The sequence below is a fragment of the Mustela putorius genome, unplaced genomic scaffold, assembly GCF_011764305.1.
Source record: "Mustela putorius furo isolate JIRA1106 unplaced genomic scaffold, ASM1176430v1.1 tig00000929_pilon_pilon_pilon, whole genome shotgun sequence".
Taxonomy (NCBI): domain Eukaryota; kingdom Metazoa; phylum Chordata; class Mammalia; order Carnivora; family Mustelidae; genus Mustela; species Mustela putorius.
The window spans coordinates 5,898,983-5,923,780 of NW_025421520.1; the positions used below are offsets into that span (position 1 = coordinate 5,898,983).

The 24,798-nt window shown below is 43.5% G+C and overlaps 1 long non-coding RNA gene across 2 annotated transcripts in view; it reads left to right on the top strand.

Moving 5' to 3' along the window:
- Nucleotides 1-7,420: 7,420 nt before the first annotated feature.
- LOC101673336 overlaps nt 7,421-24,798 on the top strand; it is a 28,273-nt gene continuing 10,895 nt past the window's right edge. The window contains exons 1-5 of one of the 2 annotated variants that reach the window (XR_006608493.1): nt 7,421-11,769; nt 12,705-12,782; nt 15,736-15,896; nt 19,172-19,260; nt 21,022-23,530. This is a non-coding gene — a long non-coding RNA (uncharacterized LOC101673336). Of the gene's footprint in view, nt 11,770-12,704; nt 12,783-15,735; nt 15,897-19,171; nt 19,261-21,021; nt 23,531-24,798 lie in introns of those variants that run through there. The other variant, XR_006608492.1, reaches the window with a different exon arrangement.

The following is a 24,798-nucleotide window of genomic DNA, read 5'->3' on the forward strand; positions in this document are numbered from 1 at the left end:
TCAGGTGAGACCTTACTTGCTTGTATGGTAAGAGGCATCTTCCTCAGTGTCCTGCTGGTCTCACCACATAGGGACCATACTATCTAGCTCAAGTCCTCAAAAATACTGAAAAAAATTCGAAGCGCAGAGACTTCTAAGGTGATTATTTTGAGCCACTTTTACTTTATTTTTTCGTTTTTAAATAAAGTTAACATATAATGTATTATTTGCCCCAGGGGTATAGGTCTGTGAATCATCAGTCTTACACAATTCGTAGCACGCACCATAGCACATACTTTCCCAATGTCCATAACACAGCCACCCCATCCCTACCCCCATCACCCCCCAGCAACCCTTAGCTTGTTTCTTGAGATTAAGAGTCTCTTATGGTTTGTCTCCCTCCCGATCCCATCTTGTTTCATTTTTTCCCTCCCTACCCCCCACGAACCCCTGCCCTCTCAGATTCTTCATATCAGAGAGATGATATGATAATTGTCTTTCTCTGATTGACTTACTTCGCTCAGCATGATACCCTCTAGTTCTATCCATGTCATTGCACATGGCAAGATTTCATTTCTTTTGATGGCTGCATAGTATTCCATTGTGTATATATACACCACATCTTCTTTATCCATTCTTCTGTTGATGGACATCCACGTTCTTTCCATAGTTTGGCTATTGTGGACATTGCTGCTATAAACATTTGGGTGCATGTGCCCCTTCGGATCACTACATTTGTAACTTTAGGGTAAATACCTGGTAGTGCGATTGCTGGGTCATAGGGTAGCTCTATTTTCAACTTTTTGAGGAACCTCCATACTGTTTTCCAGAGTGGCTGCACCAGATTGCATTTCCATCAACAGCATAGGAAAGTTCCTTTTCTCTGCATCCTCGCCAACATCTGTCGTTTCCTGACTTGTGAGTGAGATGATATCTCACTGTGGTTTTGATTTGTCGTTCCCTGATGTTGAGCACTTTTTCATGTGTCTGTTGGCCATCTGAATGTCTTCTTTGCAAAAATGTCTGTTCATGTCTTCTGCCCATTTCTTAATTGGATTATTTGTTCTTTGGGTGTTGAGTTTGATAAGTTCTTTATAGATTTTGGATACTAGCCCTTTATCTGATATGTCATTTGTGATTATCTTCTCCTATTTGTCAGTTGTCTTTTGGTTTTGTTGACTGTTTCCTTTGCTGTGCAAAAACTTTTTATCTTGATGAAGTCCCAACAGTTCATTTTTGCCCTTGCTTCCCTTGCCTTTGGTGATGTTTCTAGGAAGAAGTTGCTGCGGCTGAGGTCGAAGAGGTTGCTGCCTGTGTTCTCCTTAAGGATTTTGATGGATTCCTGTCTCACATTGAGGTCTTTCATTCATTTTGAGTCTATTTTTGTGTGTGGTGTAAGGAAACGGTTCAGTTTCATTCTTCTGCATGTGGCTGTCCAATTTTCCCACTACCATTTGCTGAAAAGACTGTCTTTTTTCCATTGGACGTGACCTTCTTTCCTGGTTTGTCGAAGATTAGTTACCCTAGGGCTGAGGGTCCATTTCTGGGCTCTTTATTCTGTTTGATTTATCTATGTGTCTGTTTTTGTGCCAGTACCATACTGTCTCAATGATGACAGCTTTGTAATAGAGCTTGAAGTCTGGAATTGTGATGCTGTCAACTTTGGTTTTCTTTTTCAACATTCCTCTGGCTATTCGGGGTCTTTTCTGGTTCCGTATAAATTTTAGGATTGTTTATTCCATTTCTTTGACAAAAATTGATGGTATTTTGATAAGGATTGCATTAAATGTGTAGATTGCTTTAGGTAACATAGGCATTTTCACAATATTTGTTCTTCCAATTCACGAGCATGGAACGTTTTTCCATTTCTTTGTGTCTTCCTCAATTTCTTTCATGAGTACTTTATAGTTTTCTGAGCACAGATTCTTTGCCTCTTTGGTTAGGTTTACTCCTAGGTATCTTATGGTTTTGGGTGCAATTGTAAATGGGATCGACTCCTTAATTTCTCTTTCTTCTGTCTTGCTGTTGGTGTATAGAAATGCAACTGATTTCTGTGCATTGATTTTATACCCTGACACTTTACTGAATTCCTGTATGAGTTCTAGCAGTTTGGGTTTTCCATATAAAGTATCATATCATCTGCAAAGAGTGAGATTTTGACTTCTTCTTTGCCAGTTCAGATGCCCTTTATTTCTTTTTCTTGTATGATTGCTGAGGATAGGACTTCTAGTAGTGTGTTGAATAGCAGTGGTGATAGTGGACATCCCTGCCATGTTCCTGACCTTAGGGGAGTAGCTTTCAGTTTTTCCCCATTGAAAATCATATTCACTGTGGTTTTCTCATAGATGACTTTGATGATATTGAGGTATATGCACTCTATCCCTACACTGTGAAGAGTTTTGATCAAGAAAGGATCTGTACTTTCTCAAATGCTTTTTCCACATTTATTGAGAATACCATATGGTTCTTTTTCTTTCTTTTATTAATGTATTGTATCACATTGATTGATTTGCAGATGTTGAATGAACCTTGCATCCCAGGAATAAATCTCATTTGGTCATGGTGAATAACCCTTTTAATGTACTGTTGGATCCTCTTGGCTAGTATTTTGGTGAGAATTTTTATATCCATGTTCATCAAGGATATTGGTCTGTAATTCTCCTTTTTGATGGGGTCTTTCTCTGGTTTTGGGATCAAGGTAATAATGCTGGTCTCATAAAATAAGTTTGGAAGTTTTCATTCCATTTCTATTTTTTGGAATAGTTTTAGGAGAATAAGTATTAATTCTCTTTAAATGTTTGGTAGAATTCCCCTGGGAAGCCATCTGGCCCTGGGCTCTTGTTGGAAAATTTTTGATGACTGCTTTAATCTCCTTAATGGTCATGGGTCTGTTCAGGTTTTCTATTTCTTCCTGGTTCAGTTTTGGTAGTTTATATGTTTCTAGGAATGCATCCATTTCTTCCAGACTGTCAAATTTGCTGGTGTATAGTTGCTCATAATATGTTCTTATAATTGTTTTTATTTCTTTGGTGTTGGTTGTGATCTCTCCTCTTTCATTAATGATTTTATTAATTTGGGTCCTTTCTCTTTTCTTTTTGATAAATCTGGCCAGGCGTTTATCAGTCTTATTAATTTTTTCAAAGAACCAGTTCCTAGGTTCGTTGATTTGTTCTACTGTTCTTTTGGTTTCTATTTTATTGGTTTCTGCTCTGATTTTTATTATTTCTCTTCTCCTGCTGGGTTTAGGCTTTCTGTGCTGTTCTTTCTCCAGCTTCTTTAGGTGTAGGGTTAGGTTGTGTACTTGAGAACTTTCTTGTTTCTTTCTTTCTTTCTTTTTTTTTAAAGATTTTATTTATTTATTTGAGAGAGACAGAGAGAGAGAGAGAGAGAGAGAGAGAGAGATTGAGAGAAAGAATGAGCATGAGAGGGGAGAAGCAGACTCCCTGTCAAGCAGGGAGCCCGATGTGGGACTCGATCCCTACACTCCAGAATCAGGACCTGAGCCAAAGGCTGTTGCCCAACCAACTGAGCCACCTAGGCGCCCTCTTTCTTGTTTCTTGAGAAAGGGTTGTATTGCTATATACTTTCCTCTCAGGACCACCTTTGCTGTGTCCCAAAGATTTTGAACAGTTGTGTTTTCATTTTCATTTGTTTCCATGAATTTTTAAAAAATTTCTTTAATTTCTTCATTGACCCATTCATTCTTTGTAGGATGCTCTTTAGCCTCCATGTATTTGATTTCTTTCCAACTTTCCTCTTGTGATTGAGTTCTAGTTTCAGAGCATTGTGGTCTGAAAATATGCAGGGAATGATCCAATCTTTTGGTACCAGTTGAGACCTGATTTGTGACCCAGGATGTAATTTGTTCTGGAGAATGTTCCATGTGCACTAGAGTAGAATGTATAGTGGTATAGTAAAATGTGTGTGTGTGTGTATATATATATATATATATATATATATATATTTATATATATATATATATTTATATGTATGTAGTATATAGTAGTGTAGAGTAGAATGTGTAGTAGAGCAGTATTCTTTTGTTTTGGGATAGAATATTCTACATATATCTGTGATGTCCATCTGGTCCAGTGTGTCATTTAAAGCCTTTATTTCTGGGCTCCTGGGTGGCTCAGTTGGTTAAGCCACTGCCTTAGACTCAGGCCATGATCCAGAAGTCCTGGTATAAAGTACCAGGTCAGGCTTCCCCTGCTTTGCAGGGATCCTGCTTCTTTCTCTCTTTCTGCCTCTCCCCCTGATTGTGCTCTCTCTATCTCTCTGTGTCAAATAAATAAATAAATAAATAAATAAATAAAATCTTTAAAGCCTTTATTTCCTTGTTGATCTTTTGCTTAGATGATCTGTCCATTTCAGTGAGGGGGGTGTTAAAGTCCCCTACTATTATTGTATTATTGTTGCTGTGTTTCTTTGGTTTTGTTATTAATTAGTTTATATAATTGGCTGCTCCAATGTTAGGAGCATAGATATTTAAAACTGTTAGATCTTCTTGTTGGACAGACCCTTTAAGTATGATATAGTGTCCTTCTCCATCTCTTATTACAGTCTTTGGCTTAAAACCTAATTTATCTGATATAAGGATTGCCACCTCAGTTTTCTTTTGATGTCCATTGACATGGTACATTGTTTTCCACCCCCTCACTTTAAATCTGGAGGTGTCTTTGGGTCTAAAGTGAGTTTCTTGTAGACGGCATATAGATGGGTCTTTTTTTCTTTTTTTTAAAAATCTATTCTGATATCCTGTGTCTTTTGATTGGGGCATTTAGCCTATTTACATTCAGGGTAACTATTGAAAGATGGGAATTTAGTGCCATTTTATTGCCTGTAAGGTGACTGTTACTGTATATTGTCTCTGGTCTGTTACTTTTAGGCTCTCTCTTTGCTTAGAGGACCCTTTCAATATTTCCCATAGGGATCGTTTGGTGTTTGCAAATTCTTTCAATTTTTGTTTGTTCTGGAAGATTTTTATCTCTCCTTCTATTTTCAGTGACAGCCTAGCTGGATATAGTATTCCTGGCTGCATATTTTTCTTGTTTAGTGCTTTGAATATATCATGCCAGTCCTTTCTGTCCTGCCAGGTCTCTGTGGATAGGTCTTCTGCCAATCTAATATTTCTACCATTGTGTGATACAGACCTCTTGTCCTGAGCTGCTTTCAGGATTTTCTCTTTGTCACTAAGACTTGTAAGTTTTACTATTAGATGACAGGGTGTGGACCTATTTTTATCAATTTTTGAGGGGGGTTCTCTGTGCCTCCTGGATTTTGAGGCTTGTTCCCTTTGTCAGATTAGAGAGATCCTCTATTGTAATTTGCTCCAATATACCTTCTGCCCCACTCTCTCTTTCTTCTTCTGGGATCCTGATAATTCTAATACTTTTTTTTCTTATGGTATCACTTATCTCTTGAATTCTCCCCTCTAGTTGTCTGTCTGTTTTTTGCTCAGCTTCTTTATTCTCCCTTATTTGGTCTTCTATATCACTAATTCTCTCTTCTGCTGCATTTATCCTAGCAGTAAGAGCCTCCATTTTTGATTGCACATCATTAATAGCTTTTTTGATTTCAACTTGGTTATATTTTAGTTCTTTTATTTCTCCAGAAAGGGATTTTATACTTTCCATGCTTTTTCTGAGCCCAGCTAGCACCTTCATAACCATCATTCTGAACTCTAGTTCTGACATATTACTAATATCTGTATTGATCAGGTCCCTAGCTGTTGGTACTGCCTCTTGTTCTTTTTTTTGTGATGAGTTTTTCCACCTTGTCATTTTATCCAGATAAGAATAGATGAATGAGAGAAAAAAATACTTAAAAAGGTAGCAACTACCCTGGAAAAATATACTCTAACTAAATCAGAAGAGACCCCAAACCAGGAGAAAATATAGGAGGGAATATATATATATATACATACATATATGTATATATATATATATATATATATATATATATATATAATATTTTAGACTGGTGAATAGAATAGAGCCACACACTTGATTTTGGGTGTGTTTTGGTCTGTTAGAAGAAACTGCCTCCCAAAACTTTAAAGGAAAAAAACTTATATATATACAAAAATAAGGTAAACATGATGAAGAGATGGGATATGACTGTAAAGATAAAACTTTAAGAAGATTCTAAAAAAGAAATTGATAAGAAGTTGGTTGAAAAAAGAAAAAAGAAAGAATGAGATCAGGCTGGAGACTAGAACAAAGCCATGCACTAGATTTAGGGTATATTTTGATCAATTAGAAAAAATTGTATCCCAAAATTTTAAAGAGAAAAAACCTATATGTATACAAAAAATAAGGTTAAATAGAATGAAGGGATAAAATATGACTATAACAATGAAAATTTTAAAAGATTTTTAAAAAGGGATTGATAAGATAAAATAGTTAAAAAACATTAAAATCAGAAAGAGGAAATTTTAAAAAAATAGCATAAGAAAAAAATCAAATTTAAAGATTTAACTTTGAAAGACTAAAGGATCATGGGGAAAAAGCCATGAATTCTATGTGTTGTTTTCCTCAGCTTTTGAGTTCGCAGTTCTTGTTGGTCGGTGAACTTGGTCTTGGCTGGATGTTCTTGCTGATCTGTGGGAGGGGCCTGTTGTCATGACTTTTTGTCTTTGCCCAAGGAGGAATTGCACCATCCTTGTGGGGGGCCAGGCTGAGTAATCTGCTTGGGTTGGCTCTCAGGAGATTTGTTCCCTGAGCACTTTCCATAGAGCTCTGGAGGACGGGAATGAAAATGGCGGCCTCCTAGTCTCTGCCTGGAGGAGCTGAGAACCCGCAGCCCACTCCTCAGTGTGCCCGGGGCGAAAAGCGCTCAATCCCTCCCATCTCCCTGGTCTCCGGCTGCACTCCGATCTCCCCTGGCCTGTGACTGAGTGTTTATGTGTCTGGCACACAGCCCCGTTTTGAGTCTCCAAACCCAGCAGATTCCTGCGATATGCTCCTTTGCCGCTCTACCAGAAGAGGAAGGTGAGTCTCCTCAGATCTTCTGCTTGTGGGGTCCCTGCTCGAAGAGCAGTGGCCCGACTGTGCCTCCGATCATGGTTTAAGGTAACCCTGATCTGAAAGCTCACTCCTCGGCTCTGTCTCTGCCACTGGCTTCCCCACTCCAATACCTGGCAGCTCTGGCATACTCAGGCACCACTGGTCCTTCTGTGACCCCGTGGGACCTGAGACCACACTGTCCCTGTGAGGGCTCCACCCTTGCTTAGCCTCTGGAGGGACGTCCCTCAGTGGAGCAGACTTCTACAACTTCCCATTTTGTGCTCCACTGTTCCACCACTTGCCAGGAGCTGCCCCCCTCCCCGTGGTCTCTTTCCTGTATGTCACCTTGGAGTCACTTCTCTGCACATTCTACCTTCTGGAAAGTGGTTGCTTTTCTGTTCTTAGAGTTGCTGCTCTTCTTCTCTTCTATCTCCTGTTGAGTTTGTAGGTGTTCAGAACGGTTTGATAACTAGCTGATTTCCTGGGACCTGATGATATTTCAATCTCCTACTCCTCCGCCATCTTGCTCCTCCCCCTCTTGAGACACTTAGAGAATTTCATGTCATCAAAGAGTGGCTGGTGTGAAAATTCATGATAATTTAGTAAAAGATTGGCTAGTAACAGTTTCCTTAAAGCTGCACGGGTGCATGATCTTAAACCCCCCCAAAGCTCAATTTTTCTCGATTTATCAGTGCAGGAGAGTTTTCAATAAAGTGACTCTTGATACCATATTTTCCTAAAAGTACAAGTACAGTTCAAGTTTTTGTTGTTGTTAACTTTTGTCTTCCAATTAAAAAAGAATATATTCTGAGACATTTGTTTAATCAGCTTCATTATTTTATAATCACACCTTATAAGTGAGTGGGAAATCTATAAGAGCCATTGCTAAGAGACCAGAACAGAAGAATTTAGCACAACTGTCTTACCATTATTTTAAAATTAGCAATAGCATAAGGTCTGGCTGCAAAAGACTTAGATGCTAACTGGCAAGAAAATCAGTCATTAGGGAAACAGTCTGGAGAGGGCTTGCACAACAAGCCACCATATGTAATGGTTTTGCTTCCTCTTCCTGCTCCACTGGGAGCTGACAACTGGAGAATCAGAGGGAGCTTGATGATTAGGGACACGAGGAAGGTCAAATGGGGCTGTTCTCACCATCTTAAGCAGCCTAAGTGGAATAAAACTCTTGGCAGATGGGAAAATGACCGCAGAGTGCTTATTTTAATGCCAGACTGCCCTAGGCATCTTGGAATTGTGACTGTCCTGCAGAGAAGTTGGTTTTATGTGGGGCGCTGAGTGACCATAAAGAAGAGTTATTCTTGGGGCTGGTGTTAAGAGTGTGGGGAATGAGGATTGGTTAAGAAGCCATTAGTGACATGACTCAGCTGCCCTCTGTCCACCGGCACTCAGGGAGCGTGTCCCTTAGAATGATAAGAAATGGGTCATGTCCCATCCCACAGAGAGAAGGGTATGCCCAGTGCCTTTCCATGTCTCTGTGAAGGTCCAAGGGGGTGAGGCTTCTGCTCTGGGATAATCCCCCTGCAACTTGCGTCTCTGTGGGCACTTGTCTCATAAGCATGCTATAGACCCCAATGTCTCTTGCCACCCTCTTCCGTGCCACCCTGACTCAAGCCAGACGCTTCCTCCGACCCACTTCATTGTCCCAAAGCTCCATTCACCAGAGGCTGTCACGCACAGTCTTTGATTATTGAAGATGCGGGCTTGCTGTGGGTGAAGTTATCTCACTGCGCAGCCCGGAAAATACCCGAAAAGATGATCTCAGACGCTCCAGTTCTAAATTCTTGGCTGCCTCCTCCCCAGTGCCCTTTTCATTGGCTGGCCTCCTTCCTCCAAGACCGTCTTCCAAGACCCTTTTGGTTGGTTCCCATCTTTCTGAAGACAATTCTCTGCCTCTTCTTTTTCCCTACTTCTCTGGCCTGCTCTTAGACATTCAGATCTCCCCTCAACGGTTTGGGGTGGATACACTCAAGTTCCTCCAGGCTCTTCTCAGCAGACATTGCCCAAAGCTCTACCCTTCTTCCAAGAGACCCTTCCAAGCTACTGGGATATTATCCAGATAGACATTGATGGACCCAGAGATGAACTAACCGTGGCCCTGCGAGGCAGAGGACTCTTTCCTTCTCTCCTTTCCTCCCTGCCCTCCCTCCTTCCTAATTAGCAAGTCTTTTCCCCACAACAATTAGTGATTCCTAACAAGGAAGGAGGTGGGCACTTAGAGAGGCAGGGAAGAGCAGGCCACAGACAGAGCCCAGGAGAACGGAACATGGTCCGGATCTGAGGATGTCTTGGCTCCATTCACACAGGCAGTCCTGGAGGGCATGAAGATAGTGCTTGGTTTTAGGCCAAGCTATTCAGCCCAGGTCTTAGGAAAATTGGTTCATGAGCCATTTAGCTTTCCTCTTGCAGAGACACAAAGTACAACTCCAGTTGAGGTCACTCTCTTGGGACCTCACGAATTTAGTGAAGGAACTGGGCCTGGGAGGGCCTGTAAGTGCCGTTGCTGGTTAGAGAACCAAGTCGCCTTAGACCTGGCCCTGAGGTGGGGCTGGGGCAAAGCCCTGCTTGCAGAGGACGGACTCATGGCTTCCTGCCAGCTTTCTGCCAGCTGACTGGCAAACATCGAATGTTCTGGGTAACTGTCGAATCTGGGGTTTGAAATGAATAAAATGCAGAAAGGCTGCAAGTAACTTTGGTAGAGAGGCAGCTCCTTTGACTAAATACTTGGTATTTTGGAAGTAACTGATCTGATGGGACCAGCACTCCCCTCTCTGCACACTGTCCTCACTGGACAGTATCTCCCCGGCTCCAGACCCTGGTGTAGCCCCAGTCGCTGGGACCAGTGCTACTGGACTTCCTGCCTTGCTGCCTCGCTCTGGACGGAGCACACTGGACTGTCTGCGGGGGTGGTCGCAAGCTCAGGCTCCAGTGTCTTGACTTTACAGCTCAACACAGAGCAGGATTGTTTTCAATTCACATCTTTTTCTTGAGCTCCATCTAGCATGGCAGAAAGCCAGGAAAGGCCCGCAGAGAACAGAATTTATCCTTCTCAATTTTCAGTGGAGAATGGGACCCAAAGTTGCCAAAGGCTGGAGGTTAAGGGCGAGCCTGCTGCAGGCCAGTAGTTGTGTTGGATGCAAGGGGGTTTGCGTGAGACCCAGCCATGCGTTTCAGCCTCTCGCAGTTCAGCTGCGAACCCTAGAGGGAAACGTGAGGGGATGACCAAGCCCCCACAGCTGTGAGTGGCCGCAGAACGTCTTTCATTGAGAGTCGAGACCTCCTGTCCTTGACCATCTGTGACATTTCTGCGACATGCCCTGCTCCTCTGTCCTGGGCCAGCTCTTAGTTGTGAGAGCTGTGTTGGCCAAGCAGAGCTGGAATTTAGGGGAACAGCTCTCTCCTGTGGATGGAGATGCTCTCCTTGATAATGACATGTCCACGCCATGACTTCTCTGCTGAATGCAGGTACGTCTTTTCAGCCCTACTGCATAGAGGGGCTCCCAGTGGGGTTTCCACGGAGTGGGGGCGGGGGCAAGCTGTCTAGAATGTGGCAAGAAAGAGCTGGTGCCTTTCCTTCAGCCTGTCATGCGACCTATTCCCAATTTTCTCAATTCCAGATTTCTCCCCTGGATGCAAGTCATTTCCTGACTCTTAAGGAGGTGTGTCAGCGCCTTGCCCCTTGTCCAGCTCAGTATTGGTCAAGTAAAGCTTGTAATTTGGGGTAATGTTCGCTTTCCAGTAGCGGAGGCTCCCTCAGACTGTGATGTGTCTGGTTCCAGTCCTATCCATCCTTTCTCCCCACAAGGAAGTTGGAGGCTGCCTCATGTTGGACCAGGGGTCTGCAAATTACATCTTGGGACCCAGGTAAACTAGAGTTAGAAGCCATCTCTGTGCAGAGCCACCTACTTGCCCCCTGCTTACCCGAGACCCGATCTTACCTGTGGCTGTGCTCCCACCCCCCAAGGCAGGCCCCAGATGACTCTTGCAAGGCCTGAACTTGTATTTCTGGCTCAGGCTGCCTGGGGCAGGGGTTTCCTGGGCTGACACTCTTTGCTTTGGTAGTTACAGCAATGGCCCATTGTTCTCTGAAAACTTGCCCACGTAGGGGAGAAATCCACAAATTTGGGATCTGAACTTGGCAGGGTCCCATATGTCCCCCAGCCCCTCAGACAGGGCCAGTCTGATAACAGTGCAAGGTAAGTCACACACTGAACGCATGATAGCAATCTGTACAGTCGTGGGGGGCCACTAGGAGCTGTGGCTCGGGGAGGGGGTTTCTCCAAGAGAGAGGGACTACCAACAGGAGGTTAGGCTCCAACCCCCAGACGAGTATGAGATGCGGGAGGAGTCCTAGTCTGAACGGGCTGTTGTAACAAACATACCACAGATCAGGTGGCTTACGAACGACAGAAATCCATTTCTCATAGTCCTGGAGACTGAGAAGCCCAAGATCAAGGCACGGTGGGTTCCGTGTCTGGTGAGGGCCTGTGTCCTGGTCATGGACGGCCGTCCTCTCATGCGGAAGGGGCAGCGGGATCTCTTTTATCAGGCATGGATCCCCTTCCTGGGGGCCTCCCCCCAGGTCCTGCTCCCCCCCAACGGCCCCATCTCCGAACACCATCACCTTCAGCATTAAGTTTCAACATAGGAATTTTGGAGGGGACACAAACAGCTCACCACAGAACGGACCAGCCGTAGGGGGACCCCCTCGTGGACCAGAGAGCCATGCACCCTGGCCCAGAGAAGAAAGAGCTACAAATAAACGGTGGGTGTGTTTTTTCATAGTTGAGAATAGGATTTAAAAGCCTGTGTTAAGGGTTAAAAATTATGAACCAGGCCTGATGTAAACGAGGTTATTTTGGGGATACATTTTACTGGTTGCTGTTGCGGAGAAGGTGGCATTTTTCACCTTTGGCAAAATGAAATAGAAATCTGTGTTAATCTTGTCTTCCTAACACGACTATAAATTCCTTGAAGAGGGGCTGAGATTGAAGCTGACAGGAAGCGAGGGCAAGTCTCTCACCAGAGAGAAGCCGCGCTTCCTGACTCCTCCTGCGGCCCCTGTCCCCGAGCGCAGGAAATAGAAGCTGAATGCTTTCACGTTGTCCGTTTTTGTCCTTGTTACTTGTCACGGACTGGCACAGGGCTGGGCTCAGGGCAGGCTGTTTGGCTCACTGAAAACATCAGGGTTGGAAAAGTGGGCTGTGGGAAAACTCCACAAGTGATGGAGAAGGAGCCGGGAAAGGCTCGTGGGGGCCACAAGGTCAGAGCTGGAAGACTTGGAGGAGGACTTGACTCCACGCTTTCAGAGACTGAGCCACTGAGCCCCAGAGAGAACTTGCCCGACGCCCCACAGATGATCAGGGTCAAGGCCAGGGTTAGAACACAGGGCTTCGGGCCTCTGTGTCTTACCTGATGCCCCAGCTCATGAGCTTCCTACCTTTAGGGAAAACCATTATATAACCCACGCTGTACTCTGGGCATGAAGGGAAAGCACTAGACTCTCATCACCTGTGCTGGGAGCCTTTCTCTGAGACTGGGGCAGGGCTATGCTGAGCTCACTCCAGAGGTGCTGCTTGTCTTCGAGGAGATGGAAAGTGGGATCTATTTCAGTCACCTCCCACTTGGATAATCTGCATCTCTTTGTGTAACTGTCATCTAACTTCACCAATAATGAGTTCATGTCCAATCTTGTTTCAGCCATGTTGTTCATTCCCCTGACATCGGATGGATTTGCAAATCTGGGATGCAAATCCCAGAGACCATATAGTTTCATCTGTAAGTATTTCAGTATTTCTAAAAGACGGAGACTCTTTTACAAAAGCCCACAATGGCATAACCACACCTAAAATATAATAATTCTTCCATATAATCCAATATCTAGTCAGTGATCCAACTAAGCCCCAAATTCAGAAACCAAATAAAGTCCATTCCTTGCAATTGGTACTTGGGCTCTTTTTATAAAGACTTATGTATTTTAGAAAGGGAGCCTGAGCAGGAGGGGCAGAGGGAGCGAGAACCCCAAGCAGACCCTGTGCTGAGTGCAGAGGCCTGCACAGGGCTTGATCTCACGGCCCCAAGGCCATGACTCTAGATGAAACCAATGTCCCACCCCATGGATGTGGGACTCTTCAATATCTTTTAATCTATAGTATCTTTCTCCATGTTTTTTTCCTTGCCTTTTGGGGCTTTGATGAAAGGATTTGGGTTGTTCATCTTTTAGTGTTTTCTACGGCTGGATTTTGGTAAATTCATCTGTGTGATGTATCTTAACATTAGGGTAGCAGCCAACCCAGTGTGCCCAGTGCCAAAACTGGGGAAATCAAGAGCAAACCAGGATGGTCAGTCGCCCTACATTTCCCCCCGCCCCCGTCACTGATTTAACTGTAAGTTAACTGTAGTTATTTCAGTATTTCCAAAAGATGAAGACTCTTTTACAACTCTTTTATAACTACCAACTCACGGGAGTTAAATCTGGAGTCTTTATCAGTTTAGTTTTTTGGCAGGAATATTCCCTGGCTGGTGGTGTGTTAGTCCATTAGGAGGCCCATAAAAAGCTGGTTGCTTTTCTTTTCACATTATTAGCAGACATGAACCACCATTGCATAAATCCATTCATTCATTAGGGTTGCAAAATGACGACGTTCTAATTCTACCTCCCCTTTCCCATTTATTAGCTGGAATTTTATAACAAGAAACTTAGTCTCTGAGACTCTTTGGTTACCCAGAGCAGCAATTCGTGTAATGAAGGCACTGTGAGTGTTTGATTCTTTTGCTTGATTTGTCAATTTTTCAAAAATACGTTTCCTTGGCCATGGCTGAAGAGTGAAGGCCGAGTTTCCTTTAGTAGCGTTATAAACTCACAGATTGGAAAGAAATGTTCAGTCTTGTGTAGTTACTCTCCTGGTTGATATTCATATGTCTTCGTCTTTGGCTGCTGGAAACTTGCTCAGGTTGATTCCTGAGTTATTTTGAGGAGCAGCCTCCTTGTTTTATGATTTGGCAAGATGTTCTGAAGCAGATGATTTTGTATGTGCTTGTCCTGGTCTTGGAAATAGCCATTTCTCTGATGAGTTGTGGCCCTTTCTGTTGGGAAATTTATTCACAGACGGAGATGTTCCTTGCTCCTAGACTGTTCACTGTTTCTAGGTCCTTCCAGACCCAGCTATAGCCAGGAAATATGTCCTGCTTTTTAAAAAATTTTCTTTTTCTTTTTTATTTTATTTATTTATTTGCATGAGAGAGAGAGAAAGAGCATGCAAGTGAGCATGAGCGGGAGAAGGGGCAGAGGGAGAGGGAGAAACAGGTTTATCCACTGAGCAGGGAACCCGACATGGGGCTCAACATGGGGCTCGATCCCAGGACCCTGGGATCGTGACCTGAGCTGAAGGCAGAGGCTTGATGGACTGAGCCACCCAGGTGTCCCATATGTACTGCTTTTAAGGGATAAAATATATAGTGTGTTCATGCTGATATTACTAATTCATACTCAGAACTACAGAATTTTGCAGTGAACCTCACTAATCTCATGTCTTAATCTCCTTTCCCCCACACTGAACATCCTGACTCATTATGGTGCCACCATAATCACTGATCTGCCTCATTCCCAAACAAGCACACACACACACACACACCAGTCTCAGACTAACACCACGAACCACCACAGCTAACAACACGATTACAGGAAATAGCTTGTGATGTTTTTGAAGTTTTTTTTGTCCTTACAGCATATCCTACTAGGGATATATAGTCAAATGACTGTGTTTAAGTCACTGGGAATAATTCCTTGGTTGGTTATATTACAAACTGGTGGTTATGTTACATAATTACGGTTTATTGGTATAATTTCCCTTTTCATTTTTGGGGCTTGCCTTTTAAGCTTTATTCCGAAGTTGAGCGTACCAAATGAGGTATTCAGAGGAGTCTAGCTTCTGTCCCTGTCTCCTCTGTTCCATCCCGTCCTCCCTCACCGATAATCATTCAGCTATTTTTGTCCTTCCATTTTTTAAAAACAATCAAATGTATGAATGTATCTAGTTCTCCTGCTTTAAAAATGTCATTATTTATTTATTTATTTTAAGGTGGGGAGGGGGAAGAAAAAGGGAGGGGCAGAGGGAGAGGGAGAGAGAGAATCTCAAGCAGACTCCCTGCTGAGCACAGAGCCTGATAAGGGGCTCCATCCCATAGCCCCAAGATCATACCCTGACCCGAAATCAAGAGTTTAACTGAACCCTCCAGGTGCTCCCCTATTTTTTTTTTTTACATGAATAAAAGCATTCCAGACACAGTTTTCTATTCCTTGCTTTTCCACTTGCTATCTGGGGAGCACTCCACATTACAAAGAGATGGTCCTTGTTCCTTTTCACAGCTGTATAATACTCCACAGTGTGGCCAGACTTGGTTAACTTAACCGGTCCTTGGTTCATTGTTATTTGTTTCCAGTGTTTTGTTGTTATTATAAAGTTGTGCTACAATACATAGCCATGTGCATTAATCTTTTCAAGTATCTGCTAGTTTGCCTATGGGATAGATTCCTAAATTTTCTGGGTCAGAGGTTACTGGTATGTAATTCTGTAAGATATTACGAGATTTCCCACCAGCAACGTGAGAGTATTTTAATCCCCCACCTTGCTGACAGAGTACGTTGTCACACTTTTGGCTTTGTGTCCAATTTGGTAGGTGAGAAATTGTTTCTTAGTGCATTTAACAAATTTGTATGTTTCCGTCACAGGTTGAATTCTTGGGGAGCAGTCTCTGAGACAGAGACTAGCATGCAAAGTGTTTATTAAAGAGTGATCCTTGGATGAACCCCTGTGGAAGAGACAAGAATGAAATGGGATGGACAGAAGGACAAATTGAACAACTTCAACGAATTCTCCTGCCAAACCCATGGTGAGCTCTGGAGCCGGGATGGGGTAATGGACGGGCCCCTCTTGCCTCATGTTAGCCCGTCATTGGATGTGGGCTGCTTGGAAAGAGGCGTGACCTTGGATGAAGCAGTTTCCTCTGCTGTGGCAAACCCACATGAGGCTTCATAGCTGAGGGCCATCTTCTGAGGGCACGTGCAGTAGGTGGGGGTTTTCATTTCTGCAGGAAAGTGGGTGATATGTCACAGCACCCACCTTTGTCTCTTATCCCTCTGTAAGATCTGCCTTCAGGATTTTGTCTGTTAAGTATTCTACCTACAACCGTCTTTCTATCATCTATGGGTTTTTTGATCTGTATTTGAGATACTAGATATTGTTGGGAATTAAAAATTATGTTTCTGTATATCCTACTTTGGCTCACTTAATGCTCTTTGGCCTGAATTCTACCTAACTAGATATCAAGAGGGCAACTCATGATTTCTTTTTTATTTGCATTTGCTTGTTCTTTTAAATGCTTTAAATTTTTTTCTGACCATTTATTTTTAACATTTCTGAATCTCTTTGTGTTAGGAGTATCCCCGATACGTAACGTGATATGAGATTTTGTCATTCAAGCCAATCTGAATATTTTTTCTTTTAATAGCTGAGTGAAGCCCCATTGTATCTATCAATAAAATTGGTACGCTTGGCTTCTGTCCGGTCACACTGGTTTATTACATACAGGTCTCTATGGGATCTATTTCATGTGTTCTCTTTTGGTATTTAGGAAGGTTTGAATTATTGTTTTCATGGGTGCATTGATTCAGTACTATTACATGATACTGCTAGTGCCCTGGTTTTGCCTTTTTCCTTATGAGTTCCCTACTAGGAGCAGTACTAAAATGAGCGAATAACTTCTTCTTGCTCCCCCTTTCTTCACGCGGCATGTAACATGAAGTAACACACTTTTCCTTCCTGCTTCTACCTGTGAGGCCATCAGCAAGCTGATTCTATTGTGTACGCCCCTCCCTTGCCCCTCCCTCCCCCCATTTCTCACCTGTTACACCTGCAACATCCAGATCCAGGCATGGCCTTCTCTGTGGCCTCCCTTACGCGTGTCTCTTACTCTGGGCACCCGCTTGTTGACCACCCATACAGTGCTGTCTTTCCAGTCATTTTGTTTTTTGAACCTTGTTCTCTAGCAGATTCTTTAGGAAGGGCTCATGAGAGTGATAGTCTCTGAGCTCTTGAGTGTCTCTCTATGGTCTTTGTCTTTCAAGATTGGCTTGCTCACATGTTCTTTCCCTGAGTACCTTAATATTTCACTCCTCTGTATTCTGGCATATAGTAAGGCTGTTGAGAATTCTACATGCAACCTGATATTCTGTCCGTTCTAAGCACCTTGGTCTCTCTAGCCAATGTACAAAGGTGGGGTTCTTGTTTTTTTAAAATTAAATTTAATTATTTTTGTGTGTGTGTGTGTTCCAAAACTCATTGTTTCTGCACCACACCCAGTGCTCCATGCAATCCATGCCCTCCATAATACCCACCACCAGGCTCCCCCAACCCCGCATCCTCCTCCCCTCCCAAACCCTCAGTTGGTTTCTAAGAGTCCACAGTCTCTCATGGTTCTTTCCCAACAGCTCTACGAGCCCAGCAGCTCTACGAGCAGGGTCTCAGCACACAGGGTGCTCATTCAGTGCACTTGTAAGTATGTTTAGTTTAGGAAAAGATGGTCCACACTTTCCTTTGGAGCAGTGTTCTGTTTTATAGCTTTAGTTTTCCTCTTGGTAATTCCTGTTTTATAAGTGTTTGGTCCTTGCCTGGCTCCTGTTACTTTCTCTGGAATTTTTTACCATTTCTCATTCATTCCTTTGGAAGGAAACATTTGCCTTTTCCATCTTTTGTTTCACAGGAGCCAGCATCCATCCTGTGTGTGTTTGCATCTGTGATTCCCCTGGTGTGGTACATTTCTAAGATGGCTTCTATTGGGTCACGTCCCCTGGTCTTTTCACCCTGCCCTTCAGTCTGTGCTTCTTTCAGAGCTGCCATCATTTTATTTGTTCCTGCTCATCTTGAAATATTACATGACTGGTTTTCCTCTGTGTTCGAGCTGTGTCCTCCTGGGCGCCTCCCTGGGCCACCAGGCCCGTTAACGGCGTTCCTCAACTCTTTTCTCTCAGACCAACTCGGCATGATATTTGAATGAAATTCCTTTTGGCTGCTCAAGTTTAAGTAAAATGAATTTTCTGATTGGGCCAAGATCACTTTTTGGAACGTCATGAGTCTAGAGCTCTCATTTCTGTTCTTTTCATAAAATTTAGAAGACATGGCCTCCTGCTCCCTGACATCTTTCTTCTCTGATGCCTTTGCCCACTGTGTAGGAACTTCTCTTTCCTTGCCCCCTACTGGCTTGGGCCTCTCAAATGCGCATCTTCTCTGAGCAGCTTCTCCTTGGTGCTGGATTTGGACTTGAGATTGAGCTCTGCTGTGTTGGTCTGAGAGTCTCCAGGGCCGGGATGCTCAGGCCCAGCTTGACCACATGGAGGCCCTTGTCCTTGCCCAGAACCGGAGGCCTTCAAGCCTCTCCCCAGTTTGGCTGCTGTTTTGTGATTCTCAGGCCCATCAGAGAGAGGACCAGCTGCCTTTCCTTATCTTCATCCTGAACACTGGCTTCCAGGATGCTGCTTCTGTGTCTGGGACCAGTTTGCTCTTAAACATCTGTGCTTTGGGTCTAGGGGGAATCCTCTGTCCCGAGTCTGTTGTGAATGTGGTTCATGGGCTTTGGGTTTTGTTTTCTACTTCTGGTCGCTTTTTATGTGGAGATTTGGGGGTGTTGAAAATAACCACCTTACTATTCATTAATTACTCATTAATATTCATCTACTTTTTATTAATCGAAATTATTAAGAAATTTGAAGTGTAAGTATGTACCTGGTGGGATTAACAAAATGATAATCACCGTGTCCTATGTATTGGAAATGTCCCATTCAGGGCAACGTGTCCAGGGGACACCTACTGAGCAAACGTAGGAAAGATTGATGGTCGTATGACACTTCCTGAGGCTGCTGTAACCAGTACCACAAACTGTGTGGCTTAAAACGACACAGATTAATTTTTCTCACTGCTCTGGAGGCCAAAAGTCTAAAGGCATTTGCAGGCCATATTCCCTCCATAGGCTCCAGAGAAGAATGGTTTTTCCTTTCTGGGTTCTGGTGGCTGCTGACCTTGGGCTGGTGGCAGCATTGCTCCAGTCCCTGCCTCCGTGTCTCCACATGTTGTTCACCCTGTGTGTGTCTCTGTCTTTTCTCTTTTTATGAGGACACCAGTCACAACTGAATCTGATACCACCTTGTCCTAACTCAATGACATCTGCAAAGACCCTCTCCCAAAAAAGGCCATGTTCACAGGTATGGATGGACGTGGATTTGGGGGGACAGTATTCAACCCAAGACAAGGGTATTAGGCCAGATGAATGTATCCTAGGGGGATTTCCTAGATAAAGAGGATGGCCTGTTGGTTGGCCCTTGGGCATGGTGACTGGTGGTTAGCACTCTCCAGTCAGCTCTAGGCTCCTCCTGAGGTCTCACTGTGCCTGTGGATGACTCCTCTGGGCAAATCCCCATGTGGACCTAGCTCCAGGCTGTGGGCTAGGTTTGTTTCAGAGACCCTAATGCTCTGTCATCCCTTTAGGAGGTCTGTGAGCCTGAAAAGTCATCAAAGAGAAGCCCTCTATCTCTGGACCCAGTGGTGAGGTGTGGAAAAGAAGGGCAGTGGTCTGCTCCCTATTCTGACCATTGAATGCTTACAAATGCGCTTCTTTTTAAAAGCCTGAAACCCTTACACAGGCGGAGAAGGAAGCAAGGAGTCAGAATGGGTGCCAAGAGCTATAAATTTTCTGTGTCTGTCTGGGGCCATTATTCCATTGCCTACAGGCACTCACTTGGCAGCTCAAAGTGAATAAGTCACATTCTCTGGTCCAGGTGGATGCACTGGTTATTTAATTAATTGGATTTACGTAAGTTCAGGGTCCTACTTCTTGCATGGGGCATCTTCCAAATTCTCAGTAGTCTAGAAATATCGCAAGGAACTTTTCTGACTTACAAGGAGAATGGTTGCAGTCATACTCCCCTTGTTCACTCTTGAAGTCCACCCCTCACCAATCTAATACACCAGCGACAGTGACTCCCCTCCATTCTGGATGGTGTTTTGTCTGAAGAGTATTTGCAGCTATTTCACAGTGAGCATGGGAGAGATTTCTTAGCTAGCTGACATGGTCTTATACCTGATTACTGTTCCCTTTGCCTGTATGTATCATTTTTAAAGGCTTGCAGAATCTTTTCCAGGAATTTTAATTCTGTTGGAAACCATGTGGAAGTTGAAATGTTAGAGACCCGAGGTAGCCTGATACGGTAGAGTTAGCTGTTTATTTCCCAAATATCCCAGTTCCCTGGTACACCCCACACCATTCTTCACTGTTTTCAACATCTTCAGTTCATTGTTCAGTAGCATCACGCTGACTTCCTGTCAATCTCACAGCAAGTTAGACTCTCAGGTCCACACCAGCAACTGACCACCTCCCAACCTCATACTAGTGTCCCCAGCAATACAAGGCCAGGTGAGCTATTGACTTCCTTTTGCTGTTAGATGGAGCATCTTCTTGGGATGCGAATGAACAGAGCATTTGGACCTTTTGGGCATTTGCACCTGTCATGCATGCGTATTTCCATTTCCATTTTCGTTTCTCTGTATCTTCATCCATCCTTCACTTTCCTTCTGGTCCTCGCCTCTTTGATTTCTCCTCTTCCTCTGGTAACTACATCTGTCTAGTCTACTTCCTCTCTCTTCCTTTCTCTAGTAGAGAGGTCAGGCAAATGTAAGTTGCAAACAACAGAAACAGCTAGCTATTTCACTCAGAAAGGGATTCAAGACAGAGAAGTAGGTGCTTATAAATTGGCTGCCAAGGTGAGAGATTAGGCTTGAAAACGAGTTTGCAGGCCCAGCTACCAAAGTAAACCTGGTGGAGAAACCCTATAGTGGAGAAACCTGGAAGACATCGCCTTCACTAAATGTTCAAAGTTAAGATTGCAGTAATAAGTCATGGTGAGCTCACGTGTCTCCAGCTATGAGAAGGGCACTTTATCTCTGTGGTATTCTTCCTCAAAATGCAGGTCCCCTGTCTAATGATTAGGTGACATTGGACAAACCCAAATTGAGGGACATTCTACAAAATATTCAATCAATACTCTTCCAAAGTGTCAAGATTGTGAAAAAGAAAGAAAGTGAGAAACTCACAACCTGGAGGCGGAGAGTAAGGAATTATGAGGATTAAGTGAAATGTGGTGTCCTCGATGGGATTCTGGAACTGAAAAAGGGCATAAATGGAAAAACTGGTGAAATCTGCATACAGACTAAAGGTTAATTCATGGTATTGTAACTATTGATTTTGTAATTTTGACAAATGGGCCATGGTAATTTAAGATGTTAAGATTGGGGAAAGCTGGCTAAAGAGTATTTGGAACTCTCTGAATGATCTTTGCAACTTTTCTGTCCATCTAAAAGTACTCCAAAATAAAAAGTTTACTAAAAAGTCCATCTTTAAGAGAGTAAAAAGCCAAGCCACAGAGTGGAGGAAGATATTTGCAACGTGTATAAACTGCAAAAGCCTCACATTTGGAGTATACAAAGAATCCTTACAAATCAGGGGGAAAAAAGCAAACAAACCAATAAAAAAATGGCTGAAAGAATGAACAGGCACATTATAAAGGAGGAAAGCCAAATGGCCAAAGAACATAGGAAAAAGTGCTTTATCTCATTAGGGAAACACAAGTGAATTATGTCTTTAAATATTTGTGTTTTGTTACTTTTTCTTCCCCGGACACTCCAATTATGTGTAGGTTGGAGCTCTTTTACCTTCTTTCAGATCTGCCCTGTTCTCTCCTTACTTGCTGTTCATTTTGCTTGTCTTTCTAATGTTTGTCCTTGGTCCCTATCTGTATTCATGGATGTCTATTCTCTCTTGTGCTGCTTCTGGTTTTCTCTTCATTTCTGTGATGATTTTATTTCTGATTCTACTCTTTCCTGAATTTTGCCAGCTCACTTTTCATATCCTTCTGTTCTCTCACATCTTTCTTGAGTTGTTGCTTCATTGAGTTTAAAAAATTCATGGCAAAATATTTAGATATGATTTTCATCTGTTCATTGCAACACAAATTTTGGTAAGTGTGTCTTCGTCTGCCATTCTTTCTTTATTTTTATGCTATGGAGTTTTTGTGTAAATTTCAGACAGATCTAAATATTATCCCTTCTTTGAAGCAAGCAAGTTTTCCTGGAACAGATATTTTCAGTAAGTTCATGAGGGTTAGGGCCCTGGGCCATTTCAGGCTAGCAAAAATTAACCTTGCATACTTAAAAAATTAATTTATGGGACACTTGGCTGGCTTGATTGGAGAAGCATGCAACTCTTAGTCTTGGCATTGTGAGCTCAAGCTCCAAGTTGGGTGTAGAGATTACTTAAATAAATAAAACGTAAAAGAATGACTTTGTTCAACTTTCTTTTTCCCACTCAATAGAAATAGGAAGTCGTGGAGGTGGGTTTAAGACAGGAGAAAGAATGCCCAGCAAACAAAATCATTTCAGGACTGTACTCTTCTAAGAAATGAAGTGATGGAAACATTTGCTTTAGAGGCAGACAGATTTAGGTTCAAATATGAGCTCCAATGTGTGCTGATCGTGTGATCCTGGAGATGTTGCTTGAAGTCTCAGGATCTCAGTGACTGTATTTATATTGCGGTAGCAATATTTCCTCCCCATGTGTGGTTATATGAATGCAAAGAATATATGAAAAGCTTTGGCAAAGCATTAGTTAGGTTAAGCAGTACTAGCTGTCTGAGCACGCAAACTGGAAACTCTTGCAGGCATAAACAGGCAGTGGTTGATTTCTTGTTGGTTTGAAGTCCAGTCAGCTCTGCCCTCTACAGTGATAGGGTCTGGGTTGCTTCCATCTTGTGGCTCCGTCCTCTACCATATGGTCTCTACAGGTGCTGCCAGGCATAGCTGGGAGAGGCACATCAGCTCTTCGTGCCTTGGTTGGAGCTAGCCGCATGGCCCCACCTAAACCCAGGAGGCTGGGCAAGGAAGGGGGCATAAGCACTGACTGTGTATATACACATCTCAGTTCTTCACTCTGTCAACAAAATCATCTTGGCCTCTGCATTTTCCTTTGAATTATTATCTCATAACGATCCCTTTCTCATGCCCCAAAGCTGCGTCAGCTGTCATATCAGGGAAGGAGGCTTTCACACCTTCACACTCAGGCCAGGATTGGGGGGAAGACCAGACATCCCCCAGAAGATGTGGCAGGGAAGCTGGCAGCAGGAAAGACATTTCTAAATTTTTATAGAAAAACAAAGGAAATAGAAAGAGGTTAGAGAAACTAAACTGTTTTTAAGATAGTGGAAAAGAGCCGGGCGCGGTGGCGCGCGCCTGTAGTCCCAGCTACTCGGGAGGCTGAGGCAGGAGGATCGCTTGAGCCCAGGAGTTCTGGGCTGTAGTGCGCTATGCCGATCGGGTGTCCGCACTAAGTTCGGCATCAATATGGTGACCTCCCGGGAGCGGGGGACCACCAGGTTGCCTAAGGAGGGGTGAACCGGCCCAGGTCGGAAACGGAGCAGGTCAAAACTCCCGTGCTGATCAGTAGTGGGATCGCGCCTGTGAATAGCCACTGCACTCCAGCCTGGGCAACATAGCGAGACCCCGTCTCTTAAAAAAAAAAAAAAAAAAAAAAAAAAAAAAAAAAAAAAAAGATAGTGGAAAAGATCTGGGTCTAGTGTAATTATAAATTCCTCACTCTTGGAATATTCCATTGAATCTGTAAAAAACAAAAATCCCCTCTACCGCATCCCAGATCGGGCAGACCTCTGACCAGGAATGGGGCATGTTCTCCTTCATTGGACAATATCTATTATTAGGCTAAATCTATCTTCTGGCAAGCTCCATCCATTGGTCCTGTCTCTTCTGTCAGCCACCACATACGTCCAACCCCCGACAAGGACTCAGTGTGCTAGGCAGATGCTTGGTCTCCTCAACTTTTTCTTCTCCAGGCAAAAAACCCTTAATACTTCAACCATTCCTCATAGGACATGATTTTGAGACGTTGGAAGCAAATGGCACTGCGGCCCTCACCAGTGGCCCGAGGTCACTGGTTTTATTAGCCTGCGAAGCTCCAACCCTTGGTCACCCCTGTAGGGAGGAAATAGGGGTCCCTCAAGATTGTGAAAGCTTGACCAATAAAATCAACACAAATGGTAAGAGACAGAGCACCTCTGGGCCAAATGCAAGCCAAAGAGATGTCATTAACAGAGCTAAAGAAAGCATGTGATGAAAAAAAAAAGGGGGGGATTCGGGCGTAGACACACCATAAAATGGGGAGTCAGAGAGACGGAAGTTGACAGGGTCTGTCCGGTACAACTGCGGGACTGGGACTTTGAATCTGAGTGACACGGGCAATGAGGTCACAGAGAGCTGGTCTGCTTGGGCGGGGATAACCATCGGTTTGCATAATAAAAATATCCTCCACTATTGCCTGCCTGCCTTGGATCTGATTCCATGTTCATCATGTTTAGATTAACAACTTTGCTTTCTGGTTCCCTAATGTTCTGGTGGGAAACATCAGAATTTTGGTCGCTGGAATGGGATCCCCTACACTGGGAATTAATACACTGGTGTCTGGATAATGTAAGTTGGAGAATATCAGCTGTTTCCTGCTAGAATGATTGCCCATGGGTACTGTACATCACTGACAGTTGTCATCCCTGTCTATTTTCCATTATTCCTTATTAATTGCATCCCATGTGCACGGCTAAAAATACTCACTTCTCCAGAGTCCCTGGCTCCTAAAGGTAGATGCTGCCACAGTTCTGACCAATGCAATGTAGATGGAAGTCCTT